This window comes from Taudactylus pleione, unplaced genomic scaffold (assembly GCF_031769625.1).
Source record: "Taudactylus pleione unplaced genomic scaffold, aTauple2 ptg000352l, whole genome shotgun sequence".
Lineage (NCBI taxonomy): Eukaryota > Metazoa > Chordata > Amphibia > Anura > Myobatrachidae > Taudactylus > Taudactylus pleione.
In genome coordinates this window covers 17,776,689-17,791,566 of record NW_028284753.1, presented here as the reverse complement: position 1 = coordinate 17,791,566, position 14,878 = coordinate 17,776,689, and the positions used below count along the sequence as shown (strand labels likewise).

General features: G+C 43.2%; 1 protein-coding gene across 1 annotated transcript in view; it reads left to right on the top strand.

Moving 5' to 3' along the window:
- PRPS1 (phosphoribosyl pyrophosphate synthetase 1) overlaps nt 1-14,878 on the top strand; it is a 169,955-nt gene that overhangs the window by 17,797 nt on the left and 137,280 nt on the right. The gene's annotated exons all lie outside the window — the stretch shown is intronic.

The following is a 14,878-nucleotide window of genomic DNA, read 5'->3' as shown; positions in this document are numbered from 1 at the left end:
CATCTTCTGGTGTTTAGGAGGATACATGGGTCTCCTCCCAAGAGTCACTCTCTCGAGAGGAAGTCCGTCTCCCAACAGTACGTCTCCTCCCTGATCAGAGGGGTCAAGCTGTGCTTGTGGAGCCGGTACAAGGAAAGGCTCCAGTATTCTAACGCCAGAAAGTTGTGAAAGCTCAATTTCCCAAATCTGAGTACCTGATCGGAACTTGAAGAAGTATGGAGTTCTCCGGACAGGAAAATCCATATTACCGGAAAGGTTGAGGCATTATATCCCTTTCTGGTACCATCGGCATTCGCCTTTAAGGCTTCCACTGATGAGAGTCTTGAAGACTGTCTTAAGGCAGTCTTTCTCTGTCAGGAGCTTTTATTTGCCCGGCCATGGTACGCCCGGGGTTCTAAATAAAACCACAGACGATCTGTCTCTCGCCAGAAGAGCGACTATCTGTCGAAGATGTACTGTCGCAACAAGGGTCACCCATTCTGTATCTGGTTGATGCCAGCCTCCGCGGGTGGGGAGTAGAGAAAGGTCGACAAACTGTTTCAAGGAAAATGGAGGACAACGGAAAGCAGTCTCTCCATAAAATGTCCTGGAACGAAGGACCGTATTCAGGAGCGCTTGTTCAAGCTCAGGAATTGCTAAAGGGGCAGTCCAGTCTAGGTACAATCTAACAACGCCACCGCAGTAGATTGCCTCATCCATCAGGGAGGCACAGGGAGCCAAGCTACTATGGTGGAAGTGGCAGACATTCTGTTTAGGCTTAATGTCATTTTCCAGCAAGATCGGCTGTGTTCTTACCAGGAGTCCTCAATTTGGAAGTGGACTTCCTAAGCCAGCAGGATATACGTGCCAGAGAGTGTGGGCTCTTCATCCACAGGTATTTCAGAGCCTTGTGGACGGATGGGGTCTTCCAGAGGTAGACCTCATGGCCTTGAGTCACAACTACAGGGTACCCAGGTACGGGCAGAACCCGGGATCCTGCAGCAGAGTTTGTGGATGCTCTGGTAGTAGAGTGGAACTTCAGACTGGTGTATTTGCATCACCCGCTGTCCCTTCTTCCAAGGGTTAACCGGAGAGTGCAACAATAATACTGATAGCCCCTGCTTGACCCAGACGCTGTTGGTTCACCAACCTGCAGAGTCGCTCCATAGACACTACATGGCCTCCTCTGCTAAGGTCGGACCTGTTAATACAGGGTCCCTTCCTATGTCCAGACCTTCCTCATTTATCTTGGAAGGCATGGTTCTTCAGACATCCGTCTTAAAGGGAAAGGATTGCTGTAATTCAGAGGACAAGAAACCTACCTTTTGGCTGCATTTATTACAAAACTTGGTACTCATATGTTCAGCGGGGCGAACTGAGAAAATGTGACCCTAGCGTGGTTAGGGTCTCTTGAGTGTGTTCTTTTCATCAGACTGGTTTAGACCGGGGTCTCCATCTGTCCACCCTGAGAGTTCAGGCTCCTGCACTTTCGGTTGGTTTAGCGAAGGATCACCCCATGGCCTGATGTTAGAACATTTTTTTCAATGTGTTCCGTGGGTCAGCCTGTCCTTTGTCCCCCCGGTAGCCCGTGGGGTCTGACATTGGTTTCAGGCTCCTTTTATTCGAACTCCTGAAGTCAGTAAACCTAATGTGGTTGACAGCGTAGACTGTTTCTTCTGGCTATCGCTTCGGCCGTAGGGTCTCTGATCTGGCAGCACTTTCCTTCTGCTTCCCCGTTTAATAATTCATCTGGATAGAGCGGTACTTCGTACTAGGGCGGGATACCTTCCAAAAGGGGTATCCTGATTCCATATAAATGAAAAAATTGTGGTCCCAGCTTTCAGACTACAAGCCTCTCGGTAGGTGAGGCTTCCATTGGATGTTGTCCGTGCGCTGCACCAACAGCATGAGGAAGTCTGATTCCTTTTTGTACTGTATGGCTGTCATAAGCGTGGATGGCCAGTTGATAAGCAGATGCTGGACAGATGGATTCGTATGACAATTTCTCAGGAATACACACAGGCTTGTCTGGTGGTGCTGGATTCAGTAAGGTACATCCACAAGGTCAGTGGGACCTTCGTGGGTGGCTTGCTGGGGCGCCTCTGCTGAATTGTTGTGCAGGGCAGCCACATGGTCTTCCGTCCATACTTTTGGCAAGGTCTATGCATTTGACACTTTTGCCTCTCAGGATGCCTCCTTCGGGCGCAGGATTCTCCTCTCTTCTGAGACACAGGAGCGTTCCCGCCCCTAAAGGTTATTGCTTTGGGATATCCCCAACGTATTCGCTGTGGACCCCATGGACTCTTTCTTCGCGGTCCATGGGGTCCACAGGACACCCACCCTAACGCACCTGTGGTTTTGGGTATCTCTATAATTTCCTTTCTCTATGAGAGACTGGTCTAGAGAGCATGGGTTCTTCTTTCTTGTCTTGTCTTTTTTTTTCTTCGCCTGCTTGAGCTTGGTAACGAACTGGCTACCTGGGGCAGGAGGCAGGGTATATGAAGGAGGGACCCGGTGCATGCTGGGAGCAGAGAGCTAGTTTAACTGTTTGGTGACCAGGATTCATACCCCAACTTATTCGCTGTGGACCCCATGGACCTCGAAGAAAGAGAGTATGTTATACCATAACTCTTCTTTTTTCTTTTCTTTTTTTTTTCAGGCACTTTGGGGGTTACACCACCCTTCAACAGACGAGCCAGCCGGCCCTTTACTTATGACACAGGTGCGCGGTTGGCGTTACATTCTTGATTCACGTGCAGCTACAGCGCACACAAACAGAAAAAAATAATTATTTTTTTTGCACTTGGGGGAGCACCCCTGATGGACAGATCACCCCTTGGACAACACTACAGCACCCCTTTAGGACTACAGCCTTTGTGGGACACTGCACAACACAACCCAGCCAGCCCCTATGGACAACAGCAGCACAACACAACCCAGCCAGCCCCTATGGACAACAGCAGCACAACACAGCCCAGCCAGCCCCTATGGACAACAGCAGCACAACACAGCCCAGCCAGCCCTTTCACTGTCCACAGCCGGAGTGAAAAATGGTGCCGACGCGGGGACCTTTTATGGAATCCAAAACCCGCGAGATCCGACAGCGAGATGATGACGTTTTGCCTCGATTTCAGATCCAAGTCAGGCGGAAAAACCCGAGCCTGACTCGGTTCCCGGCTCGAATCGGGGGGGCTCGGATTTCATAAATCCAAACCCGCTCATCCCTAGTTTAGAGGAAACCAGGCACCGCTCATCACCAGGCCAATACCATCCCTACAGTGAAGCATGGTGGTGGTAGCATCATGCTATGGGGATGTTTTTCAGCGGCAGGAACTGGGAGACTAGTCATGATAGAGGGAAAGATGAATGCAGCAATGTACAGAGACATCCTGGATGAACACCTGCTCCAGAGCACTCTTGACCACAGACTGGGGCGATAGTTCATCTTCCCTCTTGTGTATGTACCCGGTGTCCCCTGCCTGGCTTATCATGATCAACGGCAATAGCTTAACCCTGCGAGTCCCTCTGCCTGTGCCATGCATAGCTCTGTGCAACTCTTCCCCCTGCATTTCTCTCCTCTTTCCTTCTCTCCATCCATCTGTGTCTCACCCCATTCTCTCTCTAGTCCTGTATGTTCCCTCCAAGTTATAGTTGCACCTGGACAATCTGCATATACTGACTAACCAAATGCCAGCCTGCTCTGCTTATTGCTGTTAGGTGTGGCAGAATACAAGTTTATTTTTGCAGAGTGCCACAGGTCGCAGATCTGATTGTTGCTAGGTGCCACAGGTCACTGCGTTTTTTGTGTGCCACAGACTGCAGTGTTCTCCCCAGAAATTTTTTCCAGCTGGGTGGCATCAAGAAGTAGCCCGGTGGGGGCCTTCGCAATTAAGCGCGCATCGGGAAAAGGGGTATCTCCCTTACCATTCCAGCCAGACAGGTCTCAGGCTGCTCCCCCACTGGCTCTCAGTCAAAGTGCCCATTATTGCGGTTAGCCCTGTAGTTCTCCCCATATGCAGTGCCCCCTGTAGTTTTCCTCTTTATACATTGCCCCCTATAGTTTTCCCCTTTATGCATTGCCCCCTGTAGTTTTGCTTTGCCCCTATGCAGTGCCCCTAGGCTTAAATAGTGCCCCTTATGCAGTGCCCCCAGACTGGCTCTAGCCCAGAACTTGCCTTAACATGTTTGGCGCTCGTGCTCCCACTGCTCCCTCGCTCTGACTGGATCTAATAGATCCAGTAGGCGTGCAGAGCATGCTCCTCACGTCGTGGGTGACGTCATGACGTCACCCGCGCAGTGCATCACTGGGAATGCTTTCCTCTGAAGCAATCGGAGGCTTCTTTAGCCTCCGGTCGCTTCAGAGGCCAGTGTTCCACAGCAGAGGTCAGCAAGGGTGACCTGGAATGCGGCGGCCAGTAGGCTGTTTCTGCCGGGCGATGCGCCCGAAGAAAACAGCTTGGGGAGAACACTGGACTGCAGAGCTTATTTTTTGCTGAGTGCCACAGTTGGTAAATCTGATTATTGCTTGGTTTGGATATCATGGTAACTTTGGTAAACTATTACTTGGTTTAGTTACTATGCTTGGTTTTGGTTACTATTGTGAAATCTGCGGTGGGAGAATGTCCTCTGTGTATTACACTCCCTGGATGTTGACAAATTGTCCCCGCCCGAATACAATGTAGCAGCGGTCCTGGAAGATACACATCCACGGCCTAATGTAATGTGGAGGGAGACTCTGCTCATGCTGTGAGCAAACATGCACAGTTCAGCGTCCAAGGTCTCTCACCAATCACAAGTTAAATGTCCAGCAGCCGGTATTAATGTCCAAAAAAGATCTTAATGCATTTCTCCATTATATATATCCAACGGTTTCATCAGAAGGTGTCCGTTGGATATACATAACGGAGAAATACATTACGAAATACATTATCTTCTCTCTGTATGTGATTGTGTGCCTGTGATGACAGTATGTATGTGACTGTATATATGTATGTGTACAACAGTGCGTGTGTCTGTGGCTATCTGTACAACAGTATGAATTTAACTGTATATGTGTAGCTGTGTGTAAAACAGTACATATGCAGTGTATGTTTGCATACCTCCCATCACGACTGAGGTGCGACAGTCCTGTTTTTTGGGTGCTGACCACCTGTAGGCTGGAGGAAAGGTATGGAGGTCAGCCCAGCATCTAGGAAAGTGATGTGCATTCCCTCAGCATGAAATTAAATGGTTACGTGCTATATGGCCATGCTCCATTTTCATTAGCGTGCCCAAGGCTTGCACACGAGGACTTGATCCCCATGTCCCAAATGTTGTCCTCTAGGGCCCCCCAGTCTTAAGTGCCCTGGGCCCCTCAAGTCTTAATCCAGCTCTGGTTGTAGTGTTCATTCTAGCACCCTGCACCTGTCATTACCTGTGCAGTTCCTCTTTCCTGTCTGGGGTATTGCTCTCTGCTCTGGTGCTACGCTGTGTTCCGTTACAAAACATTGTGTGGAGCGACTGAAGGTGTACTGTGTGGCGCGAGATGCATGGCGTGCTACATGGCGTATGTAGCAACAAAGAAGCTGGGCCTATCTGTAGGTGGTACAACACCTCGGCCACACCTGAAGTGACGTTTGCGTGTCAGTGTGGATACGCCAACTGAGGCTGCTGGTTTGCTATTTAGGGAACTGGACTTGCAGGATACGTGTGATTTGTGCTTTTTAGGTGGAAGCTGTCCTTGATAACTCCTTTTCTTCGAGGCCCAAAGGGCACCCACCCCGACGCACCTGGCTGCATGGGTAATTTTTTCTTTCGGTCACTGATTCCCTCATCTTGTGTAAGAGTGTTTCTGGTGTACGATTGCTCTTCCTTCTCTTTCCTTCTCCTGCCTTGAGGCTTGTTAACAAAATTGAAGGCCTGTGGCTAGGGGTGGGGGTATATATGGAGGAGGATCTGAGGCATCCTGGGAGCTGAAAGCTTTAACTGTTTGGTGCCTGGATCTATCCAACCACATTATCCCTGTGGACCCTATGAACCTTTAAGAAAAGGAGTTGAGGGAAGTCTACCATAACTCTTGTATTTCATTTGACATCTTTTTTTTTTTTTTTTTTGTTCAGGCTCTCAAGTAATTATATTTTGGTGGTTCTTAGTCCTAATTTTGTACAAATGTTGCTTAAAGAAATATCCCACATTTCTGTAATAAATCCAATTTCTCTTCGATTTATCATACACAGTAGAGTGGTAGTGAACATATTTATAGGAATTGATGGCACAACTATCTCGTCTAGCAACAAAGTGCGCTGGCTTGGAGTTATCTTGGACTCCTCCCTTTCCTTCAAACCACATATCCAGAATCTCTTGCAGTCCTGTCATTAGATTTGACCCTTTCTCACCCATGATATCCCTAAAACCCTCATACACTCACTGGTCATCTCCAGATTGGACTACTGTAACCTCTTCCTATCTGGCCTCCCCAAATCCCATCTCTTTCCTCTCCACTCTGTCCTCAATGCTGCTGCCCGGCTCATCTTCCTTTCCAAACTCTCTGCATCTGTCTACCCTCTCCTACAAGCTCTCCACTGGCTCCCCTTCCCTTTCAAAACCCAATTCGAGGTCCTCACACTCGCTTATAAAGCCCTCTCCCATTTACATCTCTGACATCTCCCTTCACTCTCCTGTCTGCCCTCTTCATTCAACAAATGCACGCCTCCAAGATTTTGCCCGCGCTGCTCCCAACATTTGGAACCCTCTCCTTCTTCCCATCAGACTATCCACTTCTCTACAATCCTTCAAATGTGCTCTCAATTTCTACTACTTCATAAAAGCCTTCCAGCTCTCATCTTAACTTGCTGCTACATGCTCCTTCCTCTCTGCCTACCCCATCTGTGTCAAACCTGTTTGTCTGCCCCTCCCCTTTAGAATGTAAGCTCTTACGAGCAGGGCCCTCTACCCTCTTGTGCTTCTTCTTACTTTACTTTTATCTGTTGCTTATCTGGGTGTTCTGGTTGCTAATGTAGCAATGTATATTATTCTTGTCCTCATCTTGTATTGTATTGTACTGTAAAGGTGCATACACATGGTCAGATTTGTCAGATGAACGATTTGACCAATGATTTGAACTATAATCGATTTTTGACTGCATTAAAATGACTGAAATCGTCCAAAACTGACTGCAAAAACATCAGATGTCAGATATCGTTATCTGACTATCTGGAATGCGCATCGTTCATCAGTCAAACATGTCAGATATGTCAGATTTTCCCTCAGATATGAACGATTTTTAAAATCGTTATCGTTCAGATCTGAAGAAAAATCTGACCGTGTGTATGCACAAAGAGTCACTTGCCAAACTATCTATTTATATAGTTTGTAAGGTGCTGCGGAACACTGTGGTGCCATTATAAATAATAATAGGAAAGAATTTGGCTAAGTAGTTATAAACCGTTTGTAAGCAGAGGGCAACTTATTTATTATGATCATGCTCTGTTAGTCTTTTATATATTCTTTAGTTTTTAGGTAAATTAATTTATATTAAATGCATAGTTTGTTGCATATTTTCTTTCAATTGCAACATTTTCTTGATTTCAGAAATTTTCATAAAATTTATATTTTATGTTCAATTAATCCTAAGTAGTCTGATGATTTTATGTGGAGGTGATGCCATGTGCTCCCATTTTAAATTTGTTACTTATAATATACTCTTGCCATTCAGGAAGGAGTTGGACAGTAGTAAAATAGAGGTTTGATGTACCAACTCTACAGCCCTGCATCCCAAAGAGCTTTGAGGTCTAAATCTGGTAATGTCAGCACTTCAGTTACCAGCCTTTGAACCTTTGCAGGAGGTGAACTTGAAGTGGGTAACTTGGAGTATCATCAGCTAGAAGAGTTTCAGAATTATGAGCTTTATCTTGTACTTCCATTTCTGGTGATTCACAAAGATTGGGCAATGTTACGCACACTATCTTTTTATCCTAAAGTGGTGTTGGCATTTAATCTTAAAGAAATTGTAATACTGTACTGACTTTTGCTAAATCAAGTAAAACAATAGATTAGAGTCAGTTGACTGTTGGATGTGGTGACAGTGTTAAGAATGTATCTGGAGAGGACAGCCATAATAATTGACGCATCATCAGCAAACACATCACATGGCTAAAATAAACACAGCAGCACTCGCAGTGTTTGAGGAAGAGTATGGTCAACCACAAGTGGTGCGTATGGGACTGATGTCAGTCAATGGATTGTTTAATACACTTCCTGGAGATGACTTATGTTACTAAGGGAAAGTGGGCATCTTGTGATAGGCTGGTGGGCATCTAATTTCATACCGCAATTGCACGGCAAAATATAGTGGGTGTGCTGAAGTCTTGCTTGCGATTGCGGGATTTGCATACCTTGACTGTGGACAGCTGCATGCGAACGCAGGCTTGCGACCGGGTCTGAATCGGGCCCTCTGTTCATACATTCACAGAGTTTTACAGATTTCATGACTGTGTCCAAGGCTGAACATACCGTTCCCTAGGGGCAGCTTTTACGCATCCATATGATCAAAAGGTCTCCCCCCTTTATGGAGGAAGGAGAAAATAAGATTTTGGTACTTACCATTAAATCTTTCTCTGAGTGCATCTGGGGGACATTTTAATCCCTCTCTTATTTGGTTTGTGTGAGAAGGATGTAACTTGTGTTTTTATTTTCAACCTATCTTTTGGGCTTTTTAAGTTTAATCTGAGGAAGAGGTTCAGGGAAAGAGCATTTATACTACAAAAAGTTAACTAGTTGCATGCTAGCTCCACAACCCTCACTACACCGCATAATTAAGAAGTGTCTCCCAGATAGACTCTGAGATATTTAACGGTAAATACCAAAATCTATTTTTTTGTAATTATTTTTGAATATTTAGGTCATATATTCTAAAATCATTGGATAGACTTAATGTTAATGGTAATGCGTTTCAGGTTGAGTCTCCCATATCCAAAATGCTTGGGACCAGAGGAATTATGGATATCGGAGTATTACATATTTTTTTAATATATACATACCATAATGAAATATCTTGGGAATGCGACCCAAATCTAAACAAGGAATGCATTTATGTTTTATGTACACCATATACACATAGCATGCAGGTAATTTTTATACAATATATTCAATACTTTTGTGGCTCAAACAAAGTTTATGTACATACACAAAGCCTGAAGGTAATTTTGTGCCTGAAACATGTCATGCTAAAAATATTTTGTATTTCAGAATATTTGGATATGGGAGACCACTTGTATCTCCATACTTGAGAAGTTTTTTTTTTTTTTCTTGATTGTTGGCCTAGTCAGATCAGACATCCAAATAGGCTTTATAATTACTATATTCATTGAGGTCTCTTGGTAGTAAGTCATCCATTTTGAAGTCCAATTATACTACTTTTCCTTCAAAATTCCAGGTCTAGCCCAGTACACTGAACACTGGTTTGAAGCCACGTCGCAGCTGCTTAAACCCTGTTTACATCGCAGGCTGGACCAAGGGTATTGCCAGGGCTTACCTCTGCCGGCGCTTGGAGATGACCTAATCTCCAAGCGCGGGGAATGCGGCTCTCCATATGCTCTTATGCTGTGAATGGGGCCCGGGTCAGATGACCAGGGATACCCATTTCCAATGAGCCTTACCCATGTAAAACCCTGCTTAAGACCTGGGAAGGAATGATATATGAGTTGGCCCAACATTTTTTTTTTCTAGAAGCTGTTTCGACTGAGCCCACAACCTTGGTTTTAGCAGCAGTGGAAAAAGGGCATTAGTTTTTCATTGTATCATCATCTGGTCCTGTTTCCTCCTAGTTTTATTAATTGTATACTTTCTTGTTCAAAACCCCTGGACCCTATAAAATGTGTTTGGTGGTAATGTCCAGTATAATTTATTTTGTTTTAAACTACCCACTTGTATGGTGTCTTTTTAATGTGTGTTTTTATTTTTTGTAATGTGGAGTTTGTCTAAATTTTTACATACTAGATTCATAAATAAAAGAAGATTAGGACTCAAGTTTTTTTGTTGGCGAAATGTTATTCCTTTTCACACATGAATTATCGGCTGTGATGGTCTAATGCTGCATAAACACTGTCAGATTTGTTATTCAATCTGAACGATAACGATTGTAAAAATTGTTCATATCTTTGACATGTAGGGCATGCATCGTCCGACGAAGTACGTTCCCGCATGTCCGATAACGATATCTGACATCGACTGTGTTTGCAGGAAGATTTAGACGATTACATTCATTTTAATAGTCAGAAATCGTTCAATCGTTCATCTAGCAAATCTGACCATGTGTATGCACCATAAGAATATTCTTCAGTTGCTGGTTCTTCCAGAATGTGTAGTGCCTGTAGGGGTTGCCCCATGTTGATTTTTTTTTTTTTTTATGTTGTTTTTTTTTCAGAGTTAAAATATTCCACTTAATATTTGTGGAGTAATCATTATCTGAAATTAAACCTAAAGGTAATTTACAATAAGATCTTGAAAACTTTCCTTTTAGGTAGGGGGACATTGTTACAAGGCAAGGCTGTGGGCAGTAATGGTGAAGAACATATTTGTCTTCTAATATTTGCCCCCTTTAATTGAATACTATTAATAATCTGTGTCCTCTTTAGTTTTTAAATATGTCTCATAGAAACAGAATTTGACGGCAAATGAGAACCACTTTGCACATCTAGTCTGCCCTTTTTCATTTATCCCCCTTTAGCAAATTAAAATGGCAATTTTTTTATTTTCCTGAACACCTATCAAATATATATGGGTGCTAACCTATAGAGAGTAACAACAGGTCAATTGATGTAATTATATTTCTATGCAATTGACAGCAGCCTTTATATAGGTGGGAAGATTGCTGGATTCCCATCAACTGAAGAGCGCACAAGCAAAGAATATATATAACAGGCGCTAGTCAATATAAAAATTTATTAAAGTATATCAAATAAACAGGAAAAACAATTAATAAAAACAGTAAAAATATCACCATACGTATGGCTAACACACAATTAGTACACACTATCCAATAGAATATATGTATGTGTGTGTGAGATATATATATTATTGCAAGCTAAAAATACACATCTGCTTAAGACTAAACAGTCATCCTACTTATAACCTTAATACTTAATGGCGTTTATTAACTATACAGATAGCAGCCTAGATTTTAAAAGTATTGTCATATATGTGTTATTAGGGCAGCACAGATGGTGTAATGGTAGCATTACTGCCTCACAGCACTGAGGTTGTGGGTTCAATTCCCACCACGGCCCTAACTGTGTGGAGTTTGTATATTCTCCCTGTGCTTGCGTGGGTTTCCTCCGGGTACTCCGGTTTCCTCCCACTTTCCAAAAATATACTGGTAGGTTAATTGGCTCCCAACAAAAATTAACCCTAGTGTGTATGTGTGTGATAGGAAATATAGATTGTAAGCTCCACTGGGGCAGGGACTGATGTGAATGGCTAACTATTCTCTGTAAAGCACTGCGGAATATGTGTGCGCTATATAAATAACTGGCAATAATAATAATAATAATAATAATAATGTGCTGTCCAGAAAAAATATAAAATGTATATACTCGAGTATAAGCCGAGTTTTTCAGCACATTTTTTGTGCTGAAAAAGCACCCCCTCGGCTTATTCTCGAGTGATGCCCGCATGGTACGCAGCTGAGTAGCGTACCATGTGGGCCGCGGTGCAGACTGTGTCTCTGTGACACAGCTGCACCGCGTGTAGCGCTGACTGGACGGAGTTCGGTCAGCACTACACACTGCCAAACACACAGCTGCCGGAGCCGGCAGCTATGTGTTTGGTGTAATCAGCAGCCGATGAGAGTCTGTCAGACTCTCATCGGCTGCTGCTGTTCCCACTGTGGGAGCCTTCTTCCGGCTCCCGCAGTGGGTAATGGGAGAGACATCATGACGACGTCTCTCCCATAATGCAAAGCGGCCGGAGGAGCTGATAACAGCGGCGGAACCAGGAGCGGGGTTTCGGGTAAGTGTTTTTTTTTTTTATTTTTATTAGGACTACTGGGGGCACTACCAGGGGGAATTACTTCTGAGGCCACTACCATACTACTGGGGGTACTACCAGCTGCTGCATTTCCCACCCTAGGCTTCTACTCGAGTCAATAAGTTTACCAAGTTTTTTGTGGTAAAATTAGGTACCTCGGCTTATATTTGGGTCGACTTATACTCGAGTATATACTATGTGGAAAAGCACAGAAAAAAGAAACATTAATAACTGAAGATGTTCTTTGTTAGGACATCTAACTTGCATATGCCTTAATTGGGTATCCAGATCATACAAATAAATTCAATCCCATTAGTGTTGGGGATAACAGTTCATGGATTAATTTCAGCAGGTGTGCCAAAAATATTTATTTGTTGTTACTTTCCGGATAAGGTAAATTAAAAAAGCATGCATGCAGAAATATATGTATAGCACGTGTCGTCCAAAGGTATAAATCTTACATGATCCCAGAAACGTTCTGTGCTTTTCCACATATATACATTTAAAAATTTTTCTGGACAGCACATATATGACAATACTTTTAAAATCTAGGCTGCTTTCTGTATAGTTAATAAACGCCAATAAGTGTATAAGTAGGATGACTGTTCAGTCTTAGGCAAATGTGTATTTTTAGCATGAGATAGATAGATATATATATATATCTATCTATTTCTTTCTATTGGATAGTGTGTACTAATTGTGTGTTAGCTATACGTATGGTGAAATTTTTACTGTGTTTTTTCCTGTTCATTTATTTATATACATATTATTATTTATTTTTTCTGTTTATTTTGATGTACTTTAATACATTTTTATATTGACTAGCGCCTGTTGTGTGCAATTTAATTTGCTGCAGTTTTTCTTTATTTTTGTTGATCATTGCCTGAGGCATGTTGCCTAATCTCTGGACACACCAACTAATGGGCCCCATACATCCGAGACGGACTGGCGCGATGCTGCAACCCGGGATCGCAGAAATCCAACATGTTGGATTTCGTCGATTTGACGATCGCGATCAAAAAATTATCGCAATTGCCAAATTGCGGACATTTAACATACGAAATGTCTGCGATACGGCGACGGATTGCAGAACATCGATGGTGTGCGATCGGAAGTTTCCATTCGCAGCCCTGCATCGCGGCGATCAGTCGCAGATGTATGGGCACTTTCACTCTAGTGGGGGTACAGATTGGTAATTTACAAATTTAGACAAAAAGTTCTCTTTTGATTATACTAAATAAAGAAAGCTCACCAAGCTATGAACATTTACCAGAAGCTGGACAATGCTACCTGAACATTTTTTTTTCCAAAATCTCCATATGCAATGAAAACCCTTCCCTCGCATTTTGATGTTTTATACTAAAATATTAAACTTGCAGTGCAAGAGCCTTGGGTCACACTGTTAGGCAGGGTACTGTAGTTTACTTTCATCATGTTTATGTATATTCTGTCCCACAATGCTGATAGGTTTTCAGCCTTATGCTGGCCATACACTAGACAAACTTTCATCCAGCTTATCTTTCCAACTAAAATTCTATTCCATGCACCCAAACAACCATTTAATCAGACCAGCCAGCTTATACTCCCCTGGCTCATATATATTTTTAATTTGTCTTTGGCGAACTATGGGTCCCACATGGTATAGTGACCTGCTGGCACTTAAAAAAACCCCAAAAGGGTCAGCTTTCCATTGCACCTGCAGTTCAAGAAGTAAAATTGCATTAAAATGACTACACAATGCTGTGAGCATAGTTAGAATGTCCACCTACAGCTGGCCACACTCAAGACCAACTTTCCTCCAACCCTACAACTAGTTGTAGTAATATTTTTATATAGTTGTAGTATATAGTTTATATAGTTGTAGTAATAATGTATGGGAGCAAATGACAATCTGCCATTTGTTCCCAAACACCGGAAAACAGACGAAAGCTGTTGTTCAGAGAAGGTTTTTTTTTTTAAATCAAACTTGCCTGGATTACTTTTTTTATTTTTATTTTTTCTAGTGTTTGGGAGCAATATGCTTATTGTCATTTTCTCCCATACATTACCAGATTTTCATTCCAACCAACCAACTAGTTGGATGGTTGGAGAAAAGTTGGTCTGGTATATTGCCAGCTTACTTCTGTAAGTAGTGGGGAAAGTGACTTTCCTCTTCTGGTACAATTCTTGCTCAACTGGTTGGGAGAAATCAAAGCTGTTTGTATTCTCCTGCTAGTTGGAGCAATAGTTTTATTCCATTTTCCAGCATGTAGGAGCAAATGGGCAATTGTTTGCTCCCACACACCAGCAGATTGGCTGGTTGGAACGCTAACCTTTTAGTGCTAGGATAGGCAACCTGTGACACACTAGCTGCTGTGGAACTACACATCCCAACATGCCCTGCTATAGTTTTAGCATGCTGGGATGTGTAGTTCTACAGCAGTTAGAGTGCCACAAGTTGCCTGCCCCTGTTTTAGTGTATAGCCAGCTTAAGTTTGCATTGGTGAGTATGTACAGAATAGTGAAATACAAGTCGCATTCAGTCAATCAAGGTAGTTTACAGGGGTAAAAGATCATGGATAGGGGGATTGTTCGGGGAATTATACTGTCCTAGTACTGGGGTGTCTGTTAGAGCTAAATATATTAAACCTATTGGTAGAAGTCCCTCAGGCACCTAAACCACCGATCTTTGTAGTTTTACAGTCTTATCTCTATTTCTCCTTTCTTCTTTTTTCCTTCTAATTCTGCTGTGTCCTCTTCACTGACAGGAACATCATGACATCACATACGCTGTGCTGCAGAGAACAGGGAGTCAGATTTGTTTTTAACCTCTAGATCACAGGTTCTCAAACGCTGTCCTCAGGACCCCAAACAGTGCATGTTTTGCATGTATCCTCAGAATCACAAGTGAAATAAT